The sequence below is a fragment of the Pistacia vera genome, unplaced genomic scaffold, assembly GCF_008641045.1.
Source record: "Pistacia vera cultivar Batoury unplaced genomic scaffold, PisVer_v2 Contig190, whole genome shotgun sequence".
In the NCBI taxonomy this organism is placed as follows: domain Eukaryota; kingdom Viridiplantae; phylum Streptophyta; class Magnoliopsida; order Sapindales; family Anacardiaceae; genus Pistacia; species Pistacia vera.
Window position 1 is genome coordinate 1,203,135 of NW_022195991.1, and position 11,616 is coordinate 1,214,750.

The 11,616-nt window shown below is 36.2% G+C and overlaps 1 pseudogene; it reads left to right on the forward strand.

Annotated features, from left to right (window-relative positions):
* The first annotated feature begins 140 nt into the window (after window positions 1-140).
* On the forward strand, window positions 141-10,455 carry LOC116127313 (annotated as a pseudogene).
* Window positions 10,456-11,616: the final 1,161 nt, after the last annotated feature.

Below are 11,616 nucleotides of genomic sequence, written 5' to 3' on the forward strand. Positions count from 1 at the left end.
AAAGGATTCTAGCGTTCAAACTCGTGATATTACTTGGCAATGGAGACACAACTGTCCTGTTAATAATATGGATAAGACTAATAAATAACATATATATATATATGATTCTCATCTCCTTTTGATATTTCAGAGAGAGAATTATGGAATTCAAATTTCATTATCAAGTTCACTGTCTCTTCTTCTCCTTCTTGCATGCTGGCTTTGAAGTTAATTCAACAATTATTTGCAACCCCAAAGAGAGTATTGTCTTGCTCCAATTTAACAACACCAATGCATTTGATGTTAATGTGTCTTCTTCTGTTAAACATCATTGTAATCCTAAGACACTCTCTTGGGTGATGAGACATCCCACATTGCTTAGGAAGGACCCAAATGTCAAGATGTGTTTTGGGCTTGACCAAGGGTGTTTGGGTCAAAAAACAAAACCGAAAATAGACAATATTTTGACAGTGTTAAGTCGACTATGGGCCTTGGTGTTACAGGTGAAGGGTAGAGATTGCTGCTTATGGGAAGGAGTAACCTGTCATAATGTAGCAGGTAAGGTAATTGGGTTGTAAACCCGACATTCGAATTCTCATATTCCAACTTTCTTGGAACCAACCACACACCAACACAACACTTCAAAATCCATACCAAAAAAAGAAACACAACACATTAAAGCAATCCACCAATCACACGAGATAGAGAAGAAGAAATGCGCGCATTCACAATAGCGCAAATTAGCCACAGCCCATTACCAAAATCGAAACCATCACATGTTTAAATATTCATTCACATCTCACCATTTTAGATAACGCCCGACCCAAATCTCTCTGTCACTCCTCCCTTATTTTCTCTCTCTAAAAAACTTGCCTATTAACAAACAAAACTCAAAAATTAATTATTAATTAAACCCCTAAATATTTCAGTTAATTTTTTACTGAATATTATCGTCTAAATTTTATTTCTTTATTTTAAAGCAGTTAGATGGAGAGCTCGTCGACTCGACGAAACAGATCTCTCTGATCTTTGAAATTCCATCTATTTCTCCTCAAATTCTCGCAATCTGATTTCTCCTTTTCAATTCAGCTCTAGTGTGGTTGTTTTGGAGATTGACTGAGAAGATTGTCTCCTTGGCGTCGTTTTTTTTGGATTTCTCTATGCTGTTGAAGGCCAAACCGATTGGAATTTAGGGTTTACTTGCGAATTCGTAGAATTGGGGTTTTGAGGGTTTGGAATTGCGGGGGAGTCGAAGAGCGAGGTCCTTTTGGTTTTTGATTGATGGGGTGATTGGTTTGATCGTTTTGTTTCCAGAATGATATCAGCGGAACTTAAAATCTCAATGCGAGTTTGAAACGGTGTAAACTCGGCGTCTCGGCTAAAGAGGACGATGAGAACTCAGCGGAGGAAGAAACGCAAAACTAATGGTTACTATCCGCTTAATCTACTTGTGAGGTGGCTGCCGTATTCTTCCGGTCAGTTTTCACGGAATTCTAGCGGTGCTCTGGCTGAGAAGGATTTGCTGCGTCTTGGTGCACTGAAGTATCCTGTTCTCCGGATGAGGTGGTGTCGAGTCGAAGGTCTCGAGTTCGAGGAAATTGAAGAAGCGGACAGTGGGTTTCACGGCCGCCGTTGGTGAGAACGTCACGTGGGCGAGTTCAGGTACTTCCTTCACGTTTAATGATTCGGTTATTGAGAATTGGAAGAAGAGAGTAAGACTAGCTTGCGTGATTATAGTCTTGATGATGAAACTGAATGTAAAAAGAAAAATTTAGTTTTAAAACGCCTAAGAGTTATAGTCACAATGTGAAGACTAAATTGAAAGAAGATAAATTGGGTGTAAGAGTCGTAGATATGGTACTTGTGTGAAGAGAGGGGGATGGTTGGGTTAGTAAAGTTTTGATATTAGAAGTACTCAAGTTCTCGAAGTTCCTTGACGTCGTTACACGAGCAACAGTTGGTTGATGTTGATAATGACAAGCCAACCTGAGGAAATTGTTGATTTAACGAGCGAGGAGGCTTTTTGAATGGTGAGAGAAAATGATGGGTTATATGGGCCAGAGGATTTTTATTCGTGTGACATAGGTTGGGCAAAGTCAGGGAAGAATGACCCTTATTGGCCGGCTATTGTAATTGATCCAATGACTCAAGCGCCAGAGCTGGTTTTGAGGTCTTGCTACCCATGCAGCTTTGTGATGTTTTTCGCATGCGGGGAATGAAATCAAAGGTTATGTTTCTTTTATGTTTAACCTTTTCAGTTTATGAGTTTGTATGATGTTTACTATGTTTAGGAGTTTTGGCTTTTTAATGTGGTGCATTGAATGATCAATGAACAGGATTATGCCTGGGTCAACGAGGAATGATATTTCCATTTGTAGACTTCATGGACAGGTGGGCAGCAGTGTCGGTTCATGTAACGTTTTAATTTATGGTTGTCGTTTTGTGCTTAGGTGCGAATTTGCTTGATATAGGTTCCAAGAGCATCTGACATTGATTGATTGCTACACCCCAGTGACTTCCAGATGCACTCGAGGAGCTGTTTTGCAGATCAGGGGTTTATAGAGAAGTTGATGCATGATATAAACATGGCAGCTGACCCTACTTATATGAATCCCTCTTCGATGGGTTCAAGAGGCTACTGGTTCAAACCAGATCTGGACTATCCCTTTTCAAACCAGGCAAGTGTCTATGTAGTGTTGTCTTTTTCTTGACCTTATTCTTTTTAACTTCTAGTAACTGTATTTATGGATTCGCTTGACTTACCTCAGCCACCCTGTATTACAAAATTTTTCTATGTATGATAGTTACCTCAAACTTGCTTGGACGTTATATCGTAGATTCTAAACTAAAGTGATGATGGTGCTATAAACTCTGTCTGGTTTCGGAATAGTGCTACCAAAATTTTGAGGTCATTTAGAGAGTTCTTCTATTTTGTTTTCTTACAAATGCCAATGAACAAAGCTGCTAAGATAACATTTCATTTCTCTTTTCTGTCGTCAGTTTCTGAACACGTTGGCTAATTGTTATTTGAGAGTAAAATCAAGCAGTCCTAAAATCTGAAACATCTTTTCATCCGAAAACTTTGAACATTTTATTGGTTGGGATCTGAGAAAAATACTTCTTTTCTATCAGATCTAATATTATTTCTTTCTACTTAGGAGGTTCCGTTTCTATAGTAAGCATTACAGTTTTTACCCTATATTTAAAACCTTTGTTTACTCCATTATTAAATGTCCAGTTGGAGGGTGGCATTCAGTTTTTCATGAAATAATTCCTGCCTTAGCATCTTTAATTGAATTTAGTTCTATCCGCAGGGTTTTTTTGGAAAGAGTAAAGATACAAGACCCTGTGATGGCTGTGGCATGAGTCTCTTTTAAACAAATAGAAAATGAAGGCTTCAACTATTGAGGCCAATTTTTATGTAAACATGTCTAAGGTATGTAAGCTGTGTTATCATCTTGCTTACCTTATTAAAGTATAATGTGCCTATATTATGATTCAGTCGTTTTTGTGCTTAGTTTTTGTATTTTCTCACAACCATATGCATTGTTATGCCAGTTAACAAAGTCAAAACTTTTTTGTGGCATATGCAAGAAAGTTGGAACCATTCCGATAGTGGGAGTTGGGTGAGGCAATCTACTGTCTGTTTAGAGTTGTAGTTTTTTTCTTTCTTCTTTTCTTCTTGAATGGAATGGCAAATTTCTATTTTATTATTGTTTGTATCTTCTCACTGGATTAGGTCGCTGTGATGGTTGTAAATTTGGGTGCATGCTGCATGTGACAAAATTTCTGGCAGCCGTTTTAAGGTCCGTTCATCGTGTATAAATATTGTGTAACTGTCATGTTCTGCCTGCAAGATTAGCGCATGATTCGACTCCCTTGACTAGGTTTTTCTTTTCTTTTCTAAAGGATCTGGTGGGCACTGATTATTACTGCCCTGCTTGCAAAGCAAAATTTAACTTCGATTATCAGATTGCGAAATGGCAGTCAAATCAAGTAAGTGATTTATGTCTCTATATTTAACATTTATTTTTGAACTCATCATCTTATTTCATCTCTTTCCCAGCAATATGTGATCTGATTTTTGTTTGAAGTTGGTTGTTTTCCTTTGCATCGATATCTAGATGTGTAGATCCATAAGCCATATCTTGTATATTTTCCTGAAAAATTTTGTGTGGCATTCTGACTGAAGTTGGATGCTTTATTTTACCATTCTATATCTGAAAATTGTAGAGTCTTTGATACAGATGCAACAAAACAATGATCATTGGCACTACCCAATAAGGTTACTGTTCTCTGCTCAGGTGTGGAAGGCATATACTATCCAAGTCTTCACTCGTGGAAAAAATAATTTAATGGCTTTTAGTATCTTATATGATTGTTTTATCTTTTTGGGCCTTTAGCTCCCTACCTAGAAAAGTCTGTGTGTTCTAAGTTCACTTTTATATTTCTGTTTCAGAGTTGTATGCAAATGTGGGTCTTGTGGAACAAAACTAGCTCTCAGTGAATGGAAAGACATACAGGTTCCAAATTGAGAAATTGGGCGTTAGCGTTAGGGTGAAGGTTCCATGCTACCACTAGAACAATGGGTTTGTACAGCAATTCTTTATTTATTTCTAAATTCATTCACATTGATTATCACTTGGTCAAGTTCATGTCTCTAGATGTTTGATGATCAATTATAGAATTGAATTTTATGTGGATGGATAGCTAGTTGACATAATCATTTCTGTGCTAAAAATAATTGTTTTAAAGTTATTATTGATTTATGAATGATTTAGCTTTAGGTTCAATTTCGTATCATGTTATATAATATCGAAATATTTTTGACTGATGGTGTAGTTTTCAAATTCTACATGTTGGAGGTATATGTATCATTTGGGATGTCTTTTGGTTAGACCCTTATAAAATATTGATCTATCAAGATCCCTGTCATGGACAGTGCTATCTTTTGACATGTATGGTATCTCCAGTTAAAAAATTATATATATTGATTTCTCGTAAATCCATAATGTGTTTTTTGCATTAAGTATGGGGCCTAATGCTATGGTGGTGGTGTAACTTGTCTAGTGCCTTTGATTTGAATCACCAAGAAGTCCTGAAAAAAGCACCAAACTTATTATTATTATATTTGTTTTTACATATAAAGGTTTTTAGGTGAATTCTTATCATCTTGAAATAGTATCTATCTTTGAAGATCTGTGAAGCAAATCCATGTAATGGTTACTGATCACAGGATGTAAAATAGGTTAAAATTACATGATAACTACAGATATCTCTGGCATTCACTCTCATGTTCCATTTTTGGAGCATTCTCAGTATAAATTTTGCTCCTGCCGGCTGCCCCTTCTTTCCTTGCAAAAGCCCCAATTTATTCTGAAAAGAATAAATAAGTTCTTGTTTGTCTGCAGATTTTGAAGTTGGCAGAGTTCCATGAAAATGCTCTGGTTTCTGTCCAAACCTCACAGCGACCCTCTTAAAGAGCGGAAGCAAGTTGCTGGCTTTTCTGCGAGGTACTTCGGGCTTTAAAATAATATAATTTGACAAATAGATAATAGATGTTATTTTCTGTTTTGTTGCACTGGTCAAAGTTTTCTTGTTGTTGATTGTATTAACTCTTATTTCTGCTATCACAGAGAAATATGAACCTGTTTATGCCAAATGACAACAGACCGCTGCGCTGTATGCAGATGGGTTGAAGATTGGGACTACAACAAAATCATTATCTGCAACAGGTATTCTTAATGGGGTTTTTGTCTTATTTCGGTGATTAGCACCATTCAGGGGCACCTAATACATTGATTGATTTTGCACTGAGATTAGATAATCTGGCATGGTATTGCAGTGACACTTTCACATTATCACATCATGCTTTATATTACTCAACTGTGCATATTGCCTTACACCTGCTTGCGAGCTGTCAGCCACATTTTTACAGTATAGTCTTACAGAATGATGTTTTAGCAAAGGTTTTCCTTTAGATAGTTCGCCAACATATTTGCTGAGCAAGCAAGTCGTCTTTGTTGGCAGCAGATTCTAATATTTATTTTCAAAGTTTTTGTAATATTAATGATATTTTGGTATTTATATGTTATCAGATGTCAAATAGCAGTACATCAAGAATGCTATGGGGCAAGAAATGTTCGATTTCACTTCATTTTTTGCAAAGCCTGTGAAACACCTGATATTAAGCGGAGTGTTGTCTTTGTCCTGTTAAAGGTAAGTCTATTGATTTTTGGAATTTCATGTGTCTCAATTTTTTTGTTGTGTGTTTAGGTTGTTGATGTCTGTGTAGTATGATACCAGATAAAGTTGTCTTTAATGAAGCACCTGTTTCTTGTGGTGTCATACATCTTCACTATAAGCTATATTCTGCATTTCCTACAATTTCCCTCACTCTGGGTTGAGCCTGTATAACTGCTGAATTACTTACAACGATTGAGTTATGCATAAGTACATATTCTCCCTTAAAGATGATTTTGGAACTCTTTTATACAACTTCTTTGCCAAAGTTGTCATTTTGTGTGGATTTATTACTGAAGCATTTTCTATTTTGAGTGGTCAGTGACCTTATTATGGTTCTACACTGTATTTCTTCCTCATCAGGCGGTGCTGTAAAGCCAACTGATGTTGATACGTTGTGGTTCATGTGACTTGCGCATGGTTCCAACCTGAAGTCTCATTTGCAAGTGATGAGAAGATGGAGCCTGCTCTTGGGATCTTAAGTATTCCGTCAAATTCTTTGTAAGGTAAAGTTTTTTGAGTATTACATCAAATTCTTTTCTCTGATGGAGCCTGCTCAGGCTCTTTGTAAATTAAAGTACTGGGCTTGCCTGCAGCCAAATCATATTGTTAATCATCTTTTAAGAAATATAAGAAAGTTTAAAAGTTTCTTTTTCCCTAGTCTATGTATGTTTGTAACTGCCGTCCCTTAGATATGAGTCAGATGGCCTTTGCTGTGATGCTGGCAGTTTTTGAAATGGTAGATTAATATAGCTAATGCATTCTGATTATTTTTTGTTTCAGATTTGTGTTATTTGTAAGCAAATTCATGGCTCGTGCACACAATGTTGCAAGTGTTCTACTTATTATCATGCAATGGGTGCATCAAGGGCTGGGTACCGATGGAGGGGGGTTGCTCAGTGCTTCTTGTTTCTAGTCATAGTTGCTTGAAACTATTGTTTTGTTCGTTACCTTTGTAAATTTTCAAGGTTTGAAGGTATTGATGATCATATTTCTCATTTCTGGACACAAGACATGTTCATTGGTGTGTTATTTTATTTTTGAACTTATAGATGTGGATGCTTTGTTGGTATGCAATATCTTCTTGAAGTTTATGCTAATGGGATAAATAAGCCATCTACTAAGAAAATAGAAGCCATGGACTGCTATTCTTTCATGTGACCCTTACAAAAATTATGGAAAGATCACTCAGTATGACTAGACAATATGTGAAGGTTATATGGAGGTCCCATGTCAATGAAATTGTGTTTCTTTCTCTTTAGTCTCCAAGTGTACTTTTTTGTTTATTTTATTTCATTTATTTTTGCTGAATCACTTAAGTCTTAATTGTATGGTTGTTATAATAACTAAAGAATGAAATAATGTTGAAATAAATGTGAAACAACATGAAAATTTTTCGTAAACAAAGATATATATTATTTAACGTATGGACAAGCCCTAATACTGCAGCAATAATGTGATGGATTTGTTAATCTGCAACAAAATATATTAAGCACTACTTATTTAGTGTATATTTGTAACCCCTCATTTTTTCTTAAGTTTTTGTGTACTTTTAATTTGGTTTCAACAGCTCTTGCTGAATGCATCTGTTGTCTCAAATGTCCAATCAATTGCTGATCTTTCAATAATCATTGTATTCTCTATTTTGTTTAAATTGCAGTTGCACTCCTTGAGAAAAATGGAAGACAGATCACAAAAATGGTGTCATATTGCGCTTATCACAGGTTTGCCTTCACTGCTCTGGAAAGGGCCATATTACATGGAAATATAGTGTGTATCTATTTCTATGTTTTTTCATGGTTCTGTTTTTGATGCAGGGCTCCAAATCCGGACTGTTTTAATTATTCAAACTCCTCTAGCGTCTCTCTTGCAAACACCTGTTCAAAATAAGAGAAGCTGGTTCAAGGCTTATTTCATCTAACAGAGTAAAGCTCGAAGAGGTTTCTCCAGTGGAATCTGCTGAGATTGACCATTCTCTGCTGCTAGGTGCCGTGTATTTAAAAGATCGAATAATATAAGAAGGTAGCTAACATTTTTATATCTGTTTAAGGCTTAAGCATATTACTCTTTTTTCTTTTTTCCCTCTTCGGTGAATGATCATGCATTATAGAATCCAGAGGCTCAGTTCCAAGATATTTAGTTTAAGAAATTTCTATATTGTATTGTACTTATGTCCGAAGGGTGTCACTGGGTTTGGTTCTTCTATGTTTTTTTTTTTCCTCTTTATATTGTTATTAGTTTTTATTTTTTAGGTTTTGGGTCTTGAGGTTGATTTTGGAATTGCCTTTTGAAGAAGTTCTGTGGCTGTTGCCAAATTATGATCAACTAAGAGATGATCTTAGTGTCCTGGTGGTTAATTGGAAGTAAAAGGGATTAGAAAATCTTTAGCTTTTCTGATAGGAGAGTAGAACTTGAAGTTGATTTTCTTTCTTTAGTCAATATCTAATCAAACAGAGGATGAATACTGTTTTGATGGATACATTAGAATGTCAAACTAGATCTACAAGTAGAAGACAATCCTAATAAACATGCAGCTTAATTTAGTTTTCCCTATTGTGCTGAAATAACTATTATGTATCATACATGAAGTGCGGTTTATCCTTGGGGCTATTTAGAACTTGTGTGGTATCATATTCATGTAGTGTGGTTATCCTTATTTTTATGAAATTGTGTGGTGTTATTCATGAATTCTCACTTTTTTTCATCTTTGTATGCTTAGCTAATTGCTTTAGTCATCTTCCATTTTTGAGTCTTATTGTAAACCCAGTCCATTGTCAAGATATTGTGTATTTATACACATCCTCTTGATTCGGAACTTAGGACTTCACTTTAGAAATGAATCATGAGTACCAATCTTGACAGTGGGCCGGTTGTTACACTTGTAATGTTTGAAATTTTTATCTGTTTGACTACGTATGTATACCTGTTTCTTCTTCTCACCTTCATTTTGTTTCTGTTTGCTAGAGAGCAGAAGAAGCCACATCCCACCAAGTGATGGGACCTTGCCATCATCCTTTAGCACAATACAATTTTGAACACATTCAGAGTAATATGTCTTGTCCCTTTTATGTTTTATGGATTGTTTGTTTCATTCATTTGCTGTTTAAATTTGGAATTTCTAGAAATTAATATGGTAGTTTTCTGCTTTCTGCTCATTTCTTTTCTCTTACAGGTGTGAGGAGCCTAAGTTTTTCCTCTTTTCGTGAACGCCTTTACCACTTACAGGCAAATATTTATCTCATTCTTTACCTCTTTAATTATTATCTCATTGAGCTGTCTTTCTAACTATTTTATGATACACACTCTTCAGAGAACCGAAAAGACCGGGTTTGCTTTGGTAGATCTGGGATACATGCTGGGGCCTCTTTGCGCGTAGATATTCAGAAGGAGAAATGGTGTGTGAATTAAAAAAGTCAACAATTTATGGTTTTTAAAGCATGTTTTTCACTTTTTCAAGTGCTTGTTTGCTAAGGAAACTTTCTCTGGGATGAATTTCTCATGTTTCTATCATGGTCTATGGTGTCAGTGAAGGTCCAATGGCTTGGAATTCTTCTATTGTTTGTGTTAGTAGCATTACCAAACTATTTATGTGCCATTTCAAGGTCCCTACCAGAAAACTGTGTGAATGGAACACAGATTATTTTTATGCTTGTATTTGTTGATGTGATTCCTTTAACAGATTACACCCACATGTCTTTTTCAGGTTCTGAGTATCGTGTGAACAGGTGAGGCCAGTATTGCAGACTTGAGAGAGCTCGCTACAGATTAGAAGGAAAAGACTGCTATGTAGTTAACTTTCCTGCTCTTGTAATCTGCAAGTTTTTCTTTTAAGTTAAAATGTAGAAGTTGTGTTGATGTTGGATGAGTCCCTGAGTTCACTCTTTTGGCACCTTTGAGAAAACATAACATGATCTAAAACAGCAAACAATTTTTCTGTCATCTGCCCCTTTATTTCTTAAGATAAAATGTGCAAGCTTTTATTTTGCAGCTTTTCAAGATCAGTGAAGAGTAGTTGTTGATGCCACTGATAAAGGAACATGCTCGCTTAATCAATCATTCGGTAATTATGCATATTAAGTTAATTATAATGCAGGATTTCACCTCTTTGCTATGAATCTCCAGCCCTGAGATAGCTACTTGTTTCTCTACCAGTTATCATATCTTATTATGGGTCTATTCCCTTATTGATACAGTGTATGCCCAACTGCTATGCGAGGATTTGATGGTGGGTGATGATGAGAGTCGATTGTCCTCATTGCCAAGACTAGTGTATCTGCTGGTGACGAGCTAACGTATTTCTCTCTCCCCTTGCTATCAAAATTGTATTGAGGAAAATTATAATAACCAAGAGATGGAGACAAGTCTAAGTTAATTGACTTGCTTCATTGGTTGGTCTCTTCTCCCTTATTGTTGCTTTCATGTATTAAAGCCAAATCAAATTAATTTGTCTTGTTATAAATTTCTTCAACAAGATTGCAATTGGGCTGGTCTCATTATACAATGATTCACTTCCAAAGTATTAAATAAATAAAGAGTAAATAACATTTTCCCACCCAAGGTTTGGCGAATCTTCAGTTCCCACCCCTGGTTTCATAAATTGCAAATTCCCACTCTTAAATTAATGCCATTACTTTTTTCTCAAAATAACCCCTTAATCTCAAATTTCTCTCAAATAACCCCTAGAGGATCCCGGCCAAGCCAAGAATCTGGCCTGATTCTTGGCTGAAAAAGGGCAAAAAAATGTAAAAACTTAAGGGAGAGGCGACAGCGATCGATGGGCAATTGCAGTCGGAAATATTGGAGGTTTTGGTGGGGGGAAGCCGACGATGCTATTGGTGGTCTTAGGGGTGGTTTTCGGTGTAGGGACTTGCCATAATTTGGATGAAATGTTGATTGACACTAAAAGCGACGGTCGACGATTGGGGGGTTTAATTAAGCGGGGAGGTTAAGGGTTTTGATGTGGGGGTTAAGGGGATTGTAATAGTGGTGTCAAGAGGGGTCAATTGTGCTGGAAACAGGTCGGAATGACTTGAAATCACTAGTGCGGTGAATTAGAGAAGTGAAGGGTTATTTTGAAATTTTCATCTTTGAAATGACCATCTTACCCTTTTAACTGTTAGATTAAACAGTTATCTGTTAATTTAAGGGTGTGAATCTGTAATTTATGAAACCAGGGGTGGGAACTTTAGATTCTCCAAACCTTGGGTGGGAAAATGTCGTTTACTCATAAATAAATGAAGATTTTTGGGTAATCAAGTTGCAGATTCATTGGCTAAATCGTGGTTTGCAGCATAATCAAATCTTAACATTGGTCAATCAAAACCAAACCATCTTCTTCTCTTCTCCTTGAATACTCTTTCTTCCCTTCATCTATTATTTCTATCTTCTTCCAAA